This window comes from Malaclemys terrapin, chromosome 5, assembly GCF_027887155.1.
Source record: "Malaclemys terrapin pileata isolate rMalTer1 chromosome 5, rMalTer1.hap1, whole genome shotgun sequence".
Lineage (NCBI taxonomy): Eukaryota > Metazoa > Chordata > Testudines > Emydidae > Malaclemys > Malaclemys terrapin.
The window spans coordinates 69,625,110-69,642,622 of record NC_071509.1 but is presented as its reverse complement, the minus strand read 5'-3'; the positions used below and the strand labels follow the sequence as shown (position 1 = coordinate 69,642,622).

The 17,513-nt window shown below is 42.8% G+C and overlaps 1 protein-coding gene across 1 annotated transcript in view; it reads left to right on the top strand.

The window, feature by feature from the left end:
• CEP44 (centrosomal protein 44) overlaps window positions 1–17,513 on the top strand; it is a 119,267-nt gene that overhangs the window by 57,891 nt on the left and 43,863 nt on the right. Inside the window, exon 11 of the transcript XR_008445072.1 lies at window positions 14,883–15,026. The gene's annotated coding sequence lies outside the window, so the exon portion shown is untranslated. The remainder of the gene's footprint in view (window positions 1–14,882; window positions 15,027–17,513) is intronic.

Sequence of the window (17,513 nt, the reverse complement as noted above, 5' to 3'; positions counted from 1 at the left end):
TTCTACTCCAGATACTTCCTGATTCCCAAGGCAAAAGGGGGCCTCCGTCCTATCTTGGACCTGCGCGACCTAAACAAGTTTCTGGTCAGAACGCGCTTCCGTATGGTCTCCCTTGGAACTATTATCCCATCCCTGGATCCGGGGGATTGGTACGCTGCCCTCTTTCACATAGCCATCAATCCGGCCCACAGGCGGTTCCTGCGCTTCACCATCAACCAGCACCATTTCCAATTTACGGTCCTGCCTTTTGGCCTGGCATCAGCACCACGAGTATTCACGAAATGCATGTCCGTGGTAGCAGCCTTCCTTCGGAAGAGAAGGATGCACGTGTTCCCGTACTTGGACGACTGGCTCCTCGCGGGCAGGTCAGAGGCCGAGGTCCGATCTCACGTGACGCTGGCCTTACAGATGTTCGACAGGCTCGGCCTCCTGGTCAATGTGCCCAAGTCCACGTTAGTTTCCACACAGAGACTGGACTTCATAGGTGCAGTCCTGGACTCGGTGACCGCGCGGGGAAGCCTCCCAGAGTCACGGTTCCTGACAATTCAGAGGGCCGTAAGCTCAGTCCAAAAATTCCCCACGACAACGGCAAGGTGTTGCAGGCAGCTCCTGGGACACATGGCAGCCTGCACACATGTAGTCAGACATGCCCGCCTAAGGCTCCGGCCTTTGCAGTTGTGGTTTACCCAAACGTACCGCCCCAACAGAGACCCCTTCGATCTGGTGGTGACGATCCCGGATCGGGTGTTGGGCTCGCTCCGCTGGTGGCTCGATCAACAGCAGGTCTGCGAAGGGATCCCCTTCGCTGCCCCACAGCCCACTCTGACGTTAGTAACAGATGCATCGGACCTGGACTGGGGGGCGCATCTGGGGGAACTGCGGACCCAAGGGTTGTGGTCCAGAGAAGACAGGCTGCTTCACATCAATCTAAAGGAGCTAAGAGCGGTTCGCCTCGCCTGTCAGACCTTCCACGCCACCATAGAAGGTCACAGCGTGGCAGTCCTGACGGACAACACTACCGCCATGTTCTATATAAACAAGCAGGGCAGGTCCCGGTCCTCTCCCCTCTGTCGCGAGGCACTCCAATTATGGGACTTTTGTATAGCCCATGCGATCCACCTCATTGCAACGTATCTCCCGGGGATCCAAAATGGCTTAGCGGACCGCCTCAGCCGATCCTACCGAATGCACGAATGGACGTTGAGGCGAGACGTCCTGCATTCAATCTTCCGGAGGTGGGGCTTTCCCCGGGTGGATCTTTTCGCCACCAAGGACAACAGTCAATGCCCTCAGTTCTGCTCATTTCAGAACCTCAGCCCGGGATCATTGGCAGATGCCTTCACGATTCTGTGGGGAGGGAGCCTGAGGTATGCCTTCCCTCCGTTCCCGCTCATACACAAGGTCCTCCTCAAGACCCGCAGGGACAGGGCGACAATTATACTCATCGCCCCGGCCTGGCCACGCCAACATTGGTTCACGACCCTGCTGGAATTGTCCATAGCCGACCCGATCACCCTCCCCCTCCATCGCGACCTAGTCACACAAGACAAGGGTCGCCTGCTCCACCCGAACCTGTCATCGCTACATCTCACGGCGTGGTATCTCTCTGGCTGAACGATGCGGAACACAGGTGCTCTCACCAGGTTCAACAAATCCTCCTTAGTAGTAGGAAGCCCTCCACAAGAGCGACCTACTTGGCCAAATGGAAAAGGTTCTCCCACTGGTGCGAGCCTCAGCACATACAGCCTCTACAGGCCTCAGTTCCGTCGATCCTGGACTACTTACTGCACCTCAAGCATCAGGGGCTTGCGCCCGCCTCGATTAGAGTGCATTTAGCCGCCATTTCGGCATTCCATCCGGGAGAGTTGGGAGTGTCAGTGTTCTCCAACCCCACAGTGGCCCGATTCCTCAAGGGGCTGGAGAGGGTGTTTCCCTACTCGCGCCCGCCTGTCCCTGCGTGGAGTCTGAACCTAGTCCTAACTAAGCTCATGGGACCCCCCTTTGAACCTCTAGCCACTTGCTCCCTCATGCACCTCTTGTGGAAGGTGGCGTTTCTCGTGGCCATCACATTGGCCAGGAGGGTATCAGAATTGAGGGCCCTCACTTCAGAACCCCCTTATACAGTTTTTCATAAGGATAAGGTGCAACTGAGGCCGCACCCCAAATTCCTCCCGAAAGTGGTATCGCAATTTCACATGGGACAGGACATTTGTCTACCGGTGTTCTTCCCTAAACCCCATGTGGACCCTCATCACCGCAGCCTACATACCCTTGATGTTCGAAGGGCATTGGCGTTCTACCTGGAACAGACCAGGTCGTTCCGCAGAACACCTCAGCTGTTCATTGCCATTGCGGAACGTATGAAAGGCTTGCCTATCTTGACACAGCGCTTGTCGGCGTGGATTGTGCATTGTATACGCACATGTTATGAGCTCGCCAATGTTCCGGCCACAGAGATCCGGGCCCACTCGACTAGGGCCCAAGCGTCCTCAACGGCCTTCTTGGCGCGGTCCCTATCCAGGAGATCTGTAAAGCGGCCACCTGGTCGTCCGTGCATACGTTCACAGCCCACTACGCGATCCACCATCAGACCAGAGAGGACGTGATGGTCGGACGGGCTGTGCTACAGTCAGTTGTACCTTGACTCCTACCCACCTCCAATGGTAAGCTTGGGAATCACCTAATGTGTAATGGACGTGAACAATCACTCGAAGAAGAAAGAACGGTTACTTACCTTCTGTAACTGTTGTTCTTCGAGATGTGTTGTTCACGTCCATTACACTTCCCACCCTCCTTCCCCTCTGTCAGAGTCTCCGGCAAGAAGGAACCGGAGGGGTCGGGTCGGCAGGGATATCTATACCCTGGAGCGGGGTGCCGCTCTGGTGGGAGGGAGGGGGCCCTGCCGGCCCGACGGGAGCCGCTAAGGGAAAAAGTTTCCGACGTCCGTGCACGCGGCGCGCGTACACCTAATGTGTAATGGACGTGAACAACACATCTCGAAGAACAACAGTTACAGAAGGTAAGTAACCGTTCTTTATTACTCCATGCATCTGAAGAAGTGGGGGTTTTACCTATAAAAGCTTATGCCCAAATAAATCTGTTAATCTTTAAGGTGCCACTGTACCTTTTGTAGATTCTCTTTGGAAAAGAATTTGCTCCATATTCAAAATTTTCCATTATGCTTTATTCAGAGACCACACACCTTTGGCCCAGCCTAGATGTGCTTGCAGGCCCTTCTATTTCCTTCAGGGATGATACTATTTCCTCTCAAGAAGAATCTTCTTGTACTAGTAACATTCAGGAAATAGATGCACGGATCTCCAGTCTTCAACTTCCAAAGAAACTCATATCTATCTATCTATCTATATATCTATATATATATATCATTGGCCTGATCTTTTTCCTACTCTAATTGGACCATATCTTATGTCCAGAATACCACAATCCCAAGTGATGGAAGAGTCTGTGTTAAATGGGCTAGCTGGATTCCTCTCTTAATCAAATATATGAGAAACTAATACTTCAAGGACTCTTAGGTGCTTAAGTAACTTCCTAAGAATTCTAAGTAGTGGGGTAAAATAAAAATTCCCAAGAAGTTTTCCAAGAAGGCTGCCATGAAAGGCAGAGTCTTTTCCATGGAAAATAAATTGTCTTGACATCACCCCCAGCTTTTCCCTTTTCCTTTGCTGGGTCAGAGTTGGATTTTTAGCATGTTAGTTCTCTACAAACTTCATCAATTAATGGCAAATATTATTCAGAACATGGATATTAAATAGAAATTGTTTAGATCCCCTTAAAATGAAGACTGTTGTTTTCCCGTTCCTAGTCCCTTGAGGATGGGATGGACTCTGAGAAGAAAAAACAATCATCAGCCATGTGTCATAAACAGTACAGAAGGACAAGGATGATAAATTTTGTTGCATTCTCTCAAGTGGTTAATTCCTGTTTTGTCAGTTTCTTAGGAAACTGCACCCCCGCAGAGTGCCGCTGTGATCAGTCATGGTAGATATACTTCACATAGCTTGAACCTCAGTGATAGCTCTTAAAGACTTGGGTAATTTGTTTCTTTAAAGTATCTTTAACCTGTGGTTAGCACCTTTCTTGCTTATGCAGGTCTTAATTTGAAATCAAACATGTTAAAACAAAAAAAACACAACTGAAAAGGCTCCAGTTCTCTTAAGGCTTATAATCACTATTGGAGTAAATCAATCTAAGTCAGGGGTCTCAAACACACGGGGTGATTTTCTGCAGCCCGTGAGCCCCTCGCAGCCCCCCTGCCCTCTCCCAGTGTTTACCAGAGCGGCTCCGGCCGGACGTGCACCGGGAGCAGGGCATGCTCCCTGCCTGCCCTGCCCTGCACAGCTCCGGGAAGAGGCTGGAACATGGGGAATGGGGGTGGAGGGGCTGTGTGTGGCTGTTGCTTCAGGCAGCTCCCCCAGCAGCTCCAATTGGCCGGGAATGGGGAATCGGGGCCAACGGGAGCTGCTGGGGGCGCTGCCTGAAGCAACAGCCACACACAGCCCCTCCACCCCCCCTTCCCCATGTTCCAGCCTCTTGCGGGGGCAGGGCAGACAAGCAGGCAGACAGGGAGCCTGCCCTGCCCCCGGTATGTGCCGGGCCAGATCCTGTCCCCCAAATCCCTTGTGCAGCCAAACCCCCTGCCCTGAGCCCCCTGCGGCACCCTGCACCCTGACCCCCTGCCATACTCTGCACCCTGACCCCCTGCCTCACCCTGCACCCCTCCTGCACCCTGACTCCCTGCCCTGAACCCCTGCCGCACCCCGCACTCCTTGCACCCCAACTCACTGCCCTGAGCCTCCTGCTGCACCCCACACTCCTCTTGCACCCCAATCCCCTGCCCGGAACCCCCTGCCACACCCCGCACACCTCTTGAACCCCAACCACTTGCCCTGAGCTCCCTGCAGCACCCTGACCCCTTGCTGTACCCCTTCCCCTCCTGCACCCCACACCCCAACTCCCTGCCCTGAGCCCCCACCACACCCCACACCCCTCCTGCACCCCCTGGGGGCAGGGAGGGGGCAGAGTTGGGGTGGGAATTTCGGGGAAGGGGTTGGAATGGGGGCAGGGAAGGGGTGGGAAGAGGCGGGGCAGGGGCGGGGCCTCATGGAAGGGGTGGAGTGGGGGCGGGGCCGAGGGCGGCAGCGGGGGGAGGTGTCAGTAATGTAGCCCTCGGGCCAATGTACTAGTCCATGTGGCCCTCATGGTCATTTGAGTTTGAGATCCCTGATCTAAGTTAAACTACTCCAGCTACATGAATAATGTAGCTGGAGTCGATGTCGCTTAGGTCAACTTATCCCAGTGTCTGCACTGCTGTTCCAGCATCTTCTCAAAGTGCTGAACTATTTCCTGTATGTCTTCCTTCTTTTCAGCCATTTAATTGCTCCTGGAGGCTTTTCCAAACCTATGGCAATCTAAATGTTGAGGATCATAGAAATCCTAGGATTTCAGAGGATGCTAGTGCTGTCTTTCCATCACAATCTCAGTGGTTTGGTCCCCCCACCCAAAAACGTTTGTTACTGACAGGATGGTAGGTAGTAAGGTCTTCAATATAATAATGTTTCTTCAGCAAGGGTTTAACTACTATTATTTGAATGAAGCTGTGACCCTTTGCTCCCTAAGGAAAGTGCAAAGAATTTAATCAACATGGACCCATTATTACCTTGCTTGTTTGCTCTAACTATCCAGGTTGTGTTGGAATTCAATTTGCAGATGGTAGCTTAAATTTTTTCTAGAACATCTAGCACGATGCTGAACAAAATAAGCTGAGTTTCAGCCAGAGAACAGCCAAAAGTAACATGTCTGTCATCTAATGTTTTCTACTTTTCAGATGAGGCCTCAAACAAGACCAGTGAGGCTGGTAATAAATTATTTATTTAGCCTTTCTTTAAAAGCCAAATATCCATCGCAACAGAACCAAGAGTCTAAGAACATATCTCCACTCCCTCCCTGTGGTATCTATACGTCAGTATAGCTCTACGTTCTCAGACACTTTCTAGTGGCTATTGAAGTGGTGCAACTGGCATGAGATAGCAAATGTCCAAGTAAGGAACCTTAAGGGAAGAGCATATAAACCATCTGCATTGGCTCCTTCCCAGTAAAATAAGATATTTCCAGCACTGTGAGTAACCATAACCAAATTCCTGAATCACCCCATAGTACAATTAGAAATCCTAATCAAAACTGGGATCTTTATACAAAGCTCCTACTATGCCCAAGAAAATAAGTGGTCATTGGTAGATGCAAAACAACCTGGGCCATCCTTAGGCATATAGAGCATACCTGGCTGCGTAGGGCACCCGAAAATTTGGGGTACCCCTAGGTCTTAGTGTCCACCCACCCGCCTCTTCCTATCCCTGTTATGACCCTTCCTGCAGGCTCCCACAGCTAGCTGCTGCAGCCTGGTGAGTCTTCCTCTAGAGGGGATCTAGTTCTTAAAAGTGAAAAAGTGTTCCAGCATACCAGACCTATTAACACAACATTTAAACTGATAAATTGCCATTCAAGTGGTAATGAAGCCATTTAACAGGCATTTGCCAACCCCCAGGTATATACTGTCAGTTTCTGAATTTACTGACAAAAATAGTTGTGCATTACTGTAATATTTACTCAGAACGTGTTAGTCTACAGGACCTTAGTTTAAAATTTGCTTTAAAAATATTTCATTAGTGTGTTGCTTAAGATTATAAAATCATATCTCTAAAAAATTGTTGGATAGATTTTTTTTAGATGCACAATCTGAGTATTCATCTTTAGCCTTAAATGCTTGGATCTTCAGACATATAGTTTTTTTTTAAATAAATACTTCAAAAGACCACCCTTATCTACAATACACATTTTAATTTTAATTACTATAGTACAGTACCAAAAACTTGCTTCCATAGTCTTCCTATCCTTTCTGTCCATCCCTTTCTCCCTTCAGCCCCTCTCCCCCACTCCTACCCCTCCGTTGAAGAGAGCCCTTAAAGGGACAACACCCCTTTCCTTCCAGATAGTTGGACAAAGTAATTTCCTTTCTTTACTACTGACTATTTGATTAACTAGTTTTAAGAGAACCCTCTAGCAAAATCAGTACCTTAGTAAGATATAAAATCCTTTGTTATGCCTAAAATCTTTAGAAACATTTTTTAAAGTTGGTGAAATTTCATAAACATGTCTATTGTTCTGGAAATCACACAAAGTAAATTAGTGTTCCCTTTTTCTAAAAGCAATGAACAGTGTTATGAACACACTAAACAATGTGACATATGCCAACAATGCCCCTCTGCCCTGTACATTGGCCAAACCGGACAGTCTCTACGCAAAAGAATAAATGGACACACATCAGACATCAAGAATTGTAACGTTGAAAAACCAGTAGAGCACTTCAATCTCCCTGGACACTCAATAATAGACTTAAAAGTGGCAATTCTTCAACAAAAAAACTTAGACTTCAACGAGAAACTGCAGAACTGGAATTAATTTGCAAACTGGACACCATCAAATTAGACTGGGAGTGGATGGGTCACTACAAAAAGTAATTTTCCCTCCGCTGATACTCACACCTTCTTGTCAACTGTTGGAAATGGCAACGTCCACCTTGATTGCATTGGCCTCGTTAGCACTGACCCCCCACTTGGTAAGGCAACTGCCATCTTTTCATGTGCTGTATGTGTAATACTGCTTACTGTATTTTTCATTCCATACGTCTGACGAAGTGGGTTTTAGCCCACGAAAGCTTATGCCCAAATAAATTTGTTAGTCTCTAAGGTGCCACAAGGACTTCTCGTTGTTTTTGCTGATACAAAGACTAACACGGCTACCACTCTGAAACTAAACCTCTGTGACTGATTAATTTATAATAATGTCTTTGTTTCAGTGAATTAAATATGTAGTAATCTGGAATGATTGTTTTATGAAGGCTTAAGAGTACATTTAAAATATAAAATCAATTTAGAAATACTGATTAAGAAAATGTAAAACAGAGAAGAGCTGCATCATGTCTTCCATAATACTTAACGTTGTATTCAGCAGGACAGCTGACTTGCCCTTACTACAAAGTTTTTACAAATAAATCTCTGACAATCTTCAGGGTATATTTAAAAAAAACCTGTGACTGACATTTTTTAGTCCCAAGTTTAGTGCTTTTAATTAGGTAACTTCTGCATGGCCAGTCTTCACCATCTGGCATGCAGTGGAAAACATGCTCCATTTTCTTTAGAAAGAAATTGCAGAAGAGTGGTTTCATCCTATGCACAGTTCCTAAATCCAGTCCAGCATGTCTCACTCCTGCTGGAAAAGGATTTTAGCATAAACCCTCCCATGCTCCTGCACTCAGTTACTGTGATGAATAGGCTACGGCAAGACCAGACCCTAGGTGCTGGAGCCATGATGGAGACATGGCCTCAGGGAGGCAGCTGATTTTAAAGGCTCCCACCCAACCCTAAGCTTTGCTCATCCTCAGGGTAGTGTATTAGCTATGGCATAGCCTTATGTTCACAGTTACATTCACACACAAAGACAGGAGGCAAAGTAACCTTGGTCAATACCCATGAGTTACTATATATGGCACATTAGAAGTTTCAATAGCTGAGAATGCAAAACTTGTGTGGCTGTCATCCAAACCTTGGGATGTACAATACTTTTAATGAATTTTCCATTGTGTTTGACAGCTATCAAGATTTTATTTAAAAAAATATTAACTGTCTAGTATATCTGCAAAATTATTCAGTCTAATATATTAAAGGAAACAACCAACGAAAACACTTTGCTGTTACAACCCTTCATTTTAGTTAACTGTGGTTATGACTAGGGCTCCATGTTTGTCACAGATTCCGTGACCTCTGTGACTTCTGCAGCGGCCTGTGTGGCTGATCACAGGGTCGCCTGAGCAACTGGCTCCGGGGCAAGCCAATAAGGCAGCCCCGCAGACAGTTGCACCGGCTGCTGCTAGTGCGGCTTTGCAGCCAGCCGCTCAGGCGGCCCCATGGACAGCTGCTCCGGCCACTCAGGTGGCCACGGACTAAATAGTAGCCTTAGTAACCTTAGTTATGACCCTCTACCAAATTACTATTAAAAATGTAAGCATTTGCCAGCTTTTACTATACAGCAGCTTAGATACCACAGATTTTCCTTACACTCTATATATGAAATAACTGGTAACTATAAGGTGTCTGGCAAATCTTGCGTTTTTGAATGGCAATGCGTGTAGGTGGTACAATTATATCTTTGCTGATAATGGACTGTCAAATGTAGGTTATTTGCATAGTACAATCCTATTGGTGAACATGCTGTAAAAATTAGTTGTCCCCCCCAATAAAACTACATTAGCAGTGATATTTCAGGTTTATGAGATAACAACAATGGAATAACTTTTGATAACATAGTTATGACTGCTTTTTTTCGACGGTGGAATGAGTGGGAAGTGGAATGTTTTCTGTACCTACTCAGGAGAGATGTGGGGGGTTGTGTAAGTAATGTTTTTGTGAGAATCTATATTTAACACAGGTATAAGATTATTTATTGATAAGATCTAAAACTGTCCATGATAAATTGAAATAAAATGTTTGACATTCATTCTGTTGTTCAAAGTTGACTTTAAAGAATTTGTTTTAAATTAATAAAAAGTCTGTTTTGTATTTCATAGGCTTCCCCCGCTAATCATTTTTGGGTTCCCCCATTTTCTCATCACAGAAAAGCAGTCAGCAACCAGTCAAATTGCTGATGCACAGTACAAGAGTCAAGCCTATACTCTTCTATACCATGTTTAGCAGAGTGCTTTCCTATCTCCTCAGTGAATAAGCTTTACAGTATATTACTACAGATGGAGAAGTCATTATTATTATTCACATGTATGGTTAGCATCATTATTCTGCTTGACTAGAACTGAATCATATGGATAACAGGTGCCAAATTTACAATAGTCCCCCAAATATGCCTAACTACTTTTCACAGAGTTGAACAAAAGATTGCTTAGTAAAGATTATATATAGCATAGCTGTGCTTATCTAAGTAGTAATTTAGTCAATGGTAAGACCCAAAAAATCTAAACTAACAATAAAAAAACTGATTGCAATTAGAAAATCTGATATTAGATTAACTTCAACACAGAGCTTGCAATATGATGGTAAGAGGTATAGTCTGGAGTCAAAAGGAGGTGAGCAAGTAGGAATATCACAAAACCAAATATGAATTAGATATTTTGACAACTTAACAAGAAAGAACCTGGTCTAGGTTGTTCCTCAGTTTCAAAGTCCTGACAAGTCCATGTGGGGCAATATTGTATTTTACCAACAAAACTAAACTATTTTTTGACTGTCAAACATACACCACAATTCTCAGAAAATAATCATGTAGTAAAATATTTAATTGTAGTGTTAGTAATTCTATAATTTTTAATCCATTGTGGATATTTTGCCAGCTACACATCTGAACATTCCCAATTTCCCCAGTGAAAGTTCTATTAATTATAACCATTGATTGTTCTGGAATAAATACGCTAAGTAAACAAAGCTGTAATCATTGAAGGTTTTGTGCTGGACAGACAGTATATGGAGATTATTCAGTCAAGCATGTATAGTCTGACTCACCATTGTGTTTTTAGGCCATTAACATTAATTTTCCTCCTAATTAGATGGACCCAAAGCGTGTCATTGAACTCTGTACCTTTGTGGAATTGATGCCTAGAATGTTGTGCTAGTGATTAACTCATTTGCTATTTTGAAGTAATCAGTCAAGCTAATGAGAGAAGGGTTTCTAATCCAGAGGCAGTGGGCTTGGACCTAATTGAAAATGGAAACATGATTAGTGGGCACAGGTTTGAGGGAATTTGTGTTGGGCTTGGCAGCTTAGAAGTTTTCCACTCTGCTTTCAGGAGCAGTGCTTGAAACCTTCACTGTTTACATTAGTTATACTAAAAATGGCTTGCACTTGCTAAAAATATGTGATTTTTGTTATATAATGAACCGCACCATCAATATTGACATAAATTGGAAGACTAATCGCAGATTCTAAATTAAGCAGAATTTTGACTCCCCTACTGTGTTTCATCCAGCTCAGTTTGTGATCTGGATGGTGTTTAGCTCTCATTTATCATTCTTGCATACCTTTTCACAGCTGGACTTTCTAATCTGATTTTAAGGTTCATTTGATATGCTTTCCCAAAAGTAAATATGTCAGTGAGTTTTGTTTTATTTTATATACTCCTTCTTAAGATAGTTTAACTTAATACAAACATGTATCACACTCAAGAAATGTAGCCAGAGTTGGGCAAGACTAGAATAATTTCAGATTATGAAAAGTGATTTAGAAACACCTGGATCCAAGATTTATATCATGCCTAAATCCTGAAAGTACTCTGGTTTTATAGCTCTTTAGAGGAAAGGCAGGAACTACATTAACACTTGTTAGTGTAACAGCTAATGCATTGCTGACTAAAACTTCAAAAAAGCTTAATATTATGTCAAAATATAAAAAAGGAGAAGAAAATAGGGGTGTTTTTTGTTAAAAAAAAAAAATTTGGAGTTATACATTATCTTACATGTTTGAAAAGTTCAGTAATCGAAAAGCCATTTTTGGATACTTTTTATTAATTTAAATAAAATACTTTATTTTGGCTTAATACTGAAATAATGTATAGACTTTAAGTCCTTTCAAATATGTACTTAGTAGATTTTTCTCCACTCACAATTATCAGGAGCGTCATCCTGTTCACATCAGAGTTTAACAGGAGTTTTGCCATTGACTGCAGCAGAAGTAGAGTCAAGCCAACATGCTGCCAACTTAGACCTAGACCTTGGTCCTGCAACAACCTCAGCATGTGTGTAACTCTACCCGAGAAGTCAAAATCACTGGGATTCCTCCATGTGCTTAAGCCTTTTCAGACTTAGACGGGTTGAAAAGTTGCACCATGAACGTTTCAAAGAATGTCTCAGTTTAAAGACTCAACAAACCATACTTCGGGGTTCCATTACTTTGACTAGATTAAAGATGGCCACTGCATGTGAAAAACGTGGTAAGCTGACTTCACTCAAGTTTATTGGAGCTTTATCACATTATAATAATACCAACTTGTGCTCTTTTCCCCCCAGCAAATTCCAATCAGTCACAATTGTCATTCACTACTGACAGCACTCCAGCCAAAATAGTTACACTTTTTTAGTCATAAATCATACTGTCATTTCTCAAAAGAGCATAAAATCATTCCACCAGTACATCTGTTAAGAATATAATGCTGTTCTTTCTAAGCAGCAGAACACTGAAGATTTAATGAGAACAGAAACCATTTAGAGGTGTCCACTAAGGTATTTCAATATTCTGGCTAAGAAAGATGATTCACTTCCTGAGTGATATATAAATATGCATTGGAAGAATCTTTTCTATCCAAGCAATTTTCTATATAAAATAGAACAAAAATTGTTTGTTTAAAATATATCCAGGAACTTAAAAGTAATAAGTATTTCTACAGTTGTTTGAAATGTTTGCAGATAAGGTGGTCAATTCTACTATTTTCAGAAAAGAGTGACAAAAATGGCTTTTTGTGCAAAACAACCACAAAAAGACTGCAAAGTTAAATGAAAAATAACAATTTTTATGGGCATTGTTTCATGCTTGGAAAACTTTTACAAAGTTTGTTCCTGCCCACTATTTTATGGTGCAAACCCTAGAAATATTTCCCTCCTACAAGTTCTTGTTGAGGGAACAGACAAAGATTGAGGACAAGTCTGCCTCTAACTAGTCTGCGGTAGTGTTTTTTCTACTGCCTGAAAATCCCCATGATTGATTTATACATTCCTCTCTCCCGATTCAAGTCTGGTTTGACTGTACTAAGAATAACTTGTCTTCTACAGCCAACACAACATCAACTTTGTTTCCAGCTTAAAGAATTAGTACTAGTTTAAAACTTATTTTGTCACTGGAAAAACTTTTTTATATTTTTCATAAGGTGTGATATTTCAGGTGCTGATATGTTTAAAAAAACCTCAGTGGTGATTTTTTTTCTTTCTTTCAGGGCATAGATTCAAAAACTTTTGAAATATTTCATTTGGTCACAATCCAGACAAGTCTGTTTTTTCCATTCTCAATCACTTTTTTTCATAGCCATACAGCTCCAAAACTATAACACCAATTGAAGATTTGTTGCTGTGACTATGCAGAATTACACATTCAACTTGTATAAATATGTAACCCTTCTACTGAAGGTTAATTCATTTCTATTCCATCGTGCAACCTATTGCTTGAATACTAGCTCTTGCCTTGACAGTTGGGCAAGTAATGGAATCCAAAGTAAGAATTGGCCAGGAGTGTAAGATCAACAAAAGAAGGGGGATGCATAGCTAAATGCCATAGTGAAAAGCAGGCTGTGTCCATGCTGCACTGTGTAGCTACACATATGAGTGAAAGGTTCTGGCAGGGGGAAGACAGCAGGGAGCTGCCAAAGTCTTTCCTCACTGCCTCCCCCCTGCCTGAGCCTTGACCTACTGCTGGAGTCTTTCCCTGTGGCAGGGAAGATTGGGAGACAAGAGGACACTACACTGCTAAAAGTAGCAGTGTAGATGGGTGAATGCACTGCTTAAGTCTGTAGAAAGCCACAGAAGGTACATACCCACAGGGTTCGGTCGTGTCTTTACTCACCTAAGCAGTGCCTCACTGTTTACTATTTATATCAGTCCTGGGAGGGACAGGTAGTGTATGTACTGTCAATGCTACCAAAGGAGTGTGCAGTGTAGACGTACCTTTACATAACATAACTCCAGGAGTTGGGACTTTAAAAATGCCTATCCAAGGCTCCAGGCACCTTAACACATTATTCATGCTGCTAAGATTTCATTATATTAATCATTTTAACAGGAACTCAGCCAGTCAGACACCTACAGAAACTCCTTTCCACCCATTCATTGTTCTAAGAGCACACCCCACAGCCCTCTTGCAAAACCCTTTCAAACAGCTGTCTTTTGCAGAATGCCTAGAAGGTCATTGGTTTTGGTGTACTTTGGACAAAGTGGGGAATAAATTCTGGAGCCCTCCCAGAAAATGGCTTGGCAGCCACCTCTTCTCCCTCCTCCCTGCTCCTTTTGTAACAAGGGGAATCTAGCTCAAGCACAGCTGTGGCAGTGTGGCATTGAAAGAGGCAATTCCTAAGATAGCTGGGGCCCTGGCCATTAATTTACATATTAGAGTTTAAAATCCTAACTCACTTCCAGAATATTTTCATTTTATGGAATTTCTTAGAGTTTTTTAAAAAAATCTTCTCCTTACAAGGTCTATACAGTGTTGTGTATGGTACCAAAGAATCCTGCTTGTATATGCAGACAGAGAGAAAAAATATTTTAGAACCTTTTTAAATTTTTTTTTTAAAAGCATTTGGTAAAACGTGGGGCATGGCCATATGGGATAGTATAAAGGGGTTGAGATGACCTGTGTAACTCATTCATAGCTTTGAAACTTGTGAATGAGAACTATCCTAAACTCATGTCAATAAATCTTCATATACAACACCATTATATAGTCCCCTCTCTTTTTCCGTACATACACAGATGTATGTACATATGTGTCTGTGTTTAGATATAAGGTGTGTATCTTGATTTCCACTTTGGGACTACAGCCTAGTCAACAACATACACCTTTGAATATATCTTCTTTTTATATAATCTCTGAGCATTATCACAACAATACTAATTCTCATGACCCCTCATGCCCTTACTGCACCCTTTGCAAACCAGGGCTTCATATGGCTTGGTCTCTAAGGAGTTTCACTAACTTCATATTTACAAGTCCTGTTGTAAACTTTGCAAAATGGCAGGATTCCACAAAAATTATACATTAAATTTTGTATATAACTTATTACTACTTATATTATAAATTGTACAAGAGTGTTCTTTTTCTAGGGTAAAAAGCTATTGGTAAGACAAATCCATCTGTTTCAACCAGTTCTACTAAGGAAGTGAGTCCTGCATGCAGGAGGAGATTTTTGTGGTATAAAGACAGAAGTATGTAATTGAGAAAATATATCAGTGTTGTAAGAAGAGAAGGTAAGTCCTGCAAGCATTTGCTTGAGTTTCGACATCACCTTGCTTTGAATGTTTTTGTGCCATTCCTGTTGTGTTCATTTTTCCATGCCAAATGCTAACTCCCTTCATAAGCATCCCAAAGTTTGAGGCAATTGATCTGCATGTGTATACATTAACCTATTGAAAGCCGTGAGATACAGTTAGAAGCTAAAAGACTAGTTTGGAGAGAACTTTTGGACTTCTGCACTGCAGGGAATTGCAAACTTGGAGTTTTTATAAAACATGTTCAGCTGTAAGGATCTGCTGCTATCTCTTAGAAAAAATACAGTTTAGATATAATTATGCTTCTATATGTTCTCTGCTTCTTTTTGTAATTTTATTGTTCAGGGAATGTTTTGAGACAAAATCATGTTTTCACTGAGTTCATCTTCCCCTGTTGCTTATGTTTTTTAGAAGTCCTAGTTTCTTTTGAGTGACATCACAATTACTTGCCGTTATGATCATGATATTCATAGAATGTCAGGGTTGGAAAGGACCTCAGGAGGTCATCTAGTCCAACCCTCTGCTCAAAGCAGGACCAATCCCCGGACAGATTTTTACCCCAGTTCCCTAAATGGCCCCTTCAAGGATTGAACTCACAACCCTAGGTTTAGCAGGCCACTGCTCAAACCACTGAGCTATCCCTCCCCCCAAGAAATTATCAGTTCATTGAATTCTTCCCCTCCTTATTTTTGTTGAAACTTTTAAATTTGTAAACAGCTCTATTTCCAATACACAGTAATGTTGCAGGTTTAGTCTGAGATTTGCAAAGCCATCCAAGAGATTTAAATGTATGTAGATATACCTATCTCATAGAACTGAAAGGGACCCTGAAAGGTTATTGAGTCCAGCCCGGTGCTTTCACTAGCAGGACCAAGTACTGATTTTTGCCCTAGATGGTCCACTGAAGGATTGAATTCACAACCCTGGGTTTAGCAGGCTAATGTTCAAACCACCAAGCTATCCCTCCTCCCCAATCAAAAAGAGAAGATTGTAACTTCAGGTGCAGAATAAGAAATGGGCTCAAGATGGGTTAGGCCTAAACTTGATCCCCAGATCTGAACTCCAGATCGGGAGCTAAACTTTAAGGCTTGGGCTGTCTCTAATGCCCTGCATCAGAACTCCTTATGCCCCTAAAGAATCAGGGAAGTTGAAACTCAGATCCACATTTTGTGACTTAATCCTGTTTTTAAGCTAATTCTCTGTAATACATTTTTCTAAAGCTTTTCAGGAAACTGTCATCTATTAATATTATTTTACCACATTTACATAGCACCACAAACTTACACTTAACACTCTGTCAACAGTGTTGTGTTCCTGAAGGGGCAAGAAGTATGTAGGAGAGCACTTTTGGAGAATGACCCCAGACCAGCAATGATTCTGAATGCTCTTAGACCACGATTCAGCATAGCATCTGTATTCAGGAAGGGCACTTAAGCATGTGACTAATTTGACTAACTTGCAGTCAATGGGACTCAAGCTCATAAACTTTAAGGTCAGAAGGGACCATCATGATCATCTAGTCTGACCTCCTGCACATTGCAGGTCACAGAACCTCACCCAACCCACTCCTGAAATAGAGCCCTAACCTCTGTCTGAGTTATTGAAACCTTCAGATCATGGTTTAAAGACTGCAAGTTACAGAGAATTCACCATTTCCACTAGTTTAAACCGGCAAGTGACACATGTCCCATGCTGCACAAGAAAGCAAAACTTCCCCAGAGTCTCAGCCAATCTGATCTAGGGAAAAATTCCATCCTGACCCCAAGTATGAGCATGTGGGCAAAACCCACCAGCCAGACTGCTGGGCTCTCCCCATCAGAGCTCTCCTCACCTAGTGTCTCTTTGCGGGCCTTTGGGGATTTTTGTTACTGGCAGTCATAGATGAGAAACATGTGTAAGCGCTTTCCTGAATCAGTGCCTCTGTCACAAGATAAGTACAGAGGAAGGCAGATGAGATCATAGAGTGGGTTATAAAATAACATCCTATAATATGGGGCTGGGGACAGGGAGGAGATGGGGTGGATCAGGAAAGAAACCTTAGAATGTGAAGGTCCTCATGTATGGTACATACGTGTATTTGTTATAATCTTTCCCAGACAATGTTGCCCTATTATGAAGATGAATAAAACAGAGAGAAAAAACTTTAACTATTTAAATGATAAAGAACCAATAACAATGTTCACCAGTTATTGCTTTTACTTGCAATGAGCATGCCTTGTTCACCAACCTTCTTGTGTCATTTAATGTGCCCCTATTAACTTTTACATTTTTAATTGTCTTAAACAAATGTGCATGAGTACCTGCTTAAATACATCTAAAGATACTAATAAAAAAAAAACCTAAATACATAAGATACACAAGTGAATATAAATGGAAACAGATTAATAAATGAAGTAGACCCACAGCTGTCATCAGACCTTCACAATCACTAGATTTTTTTTTCAACTGCTCAGGTGGTGCTTGCCC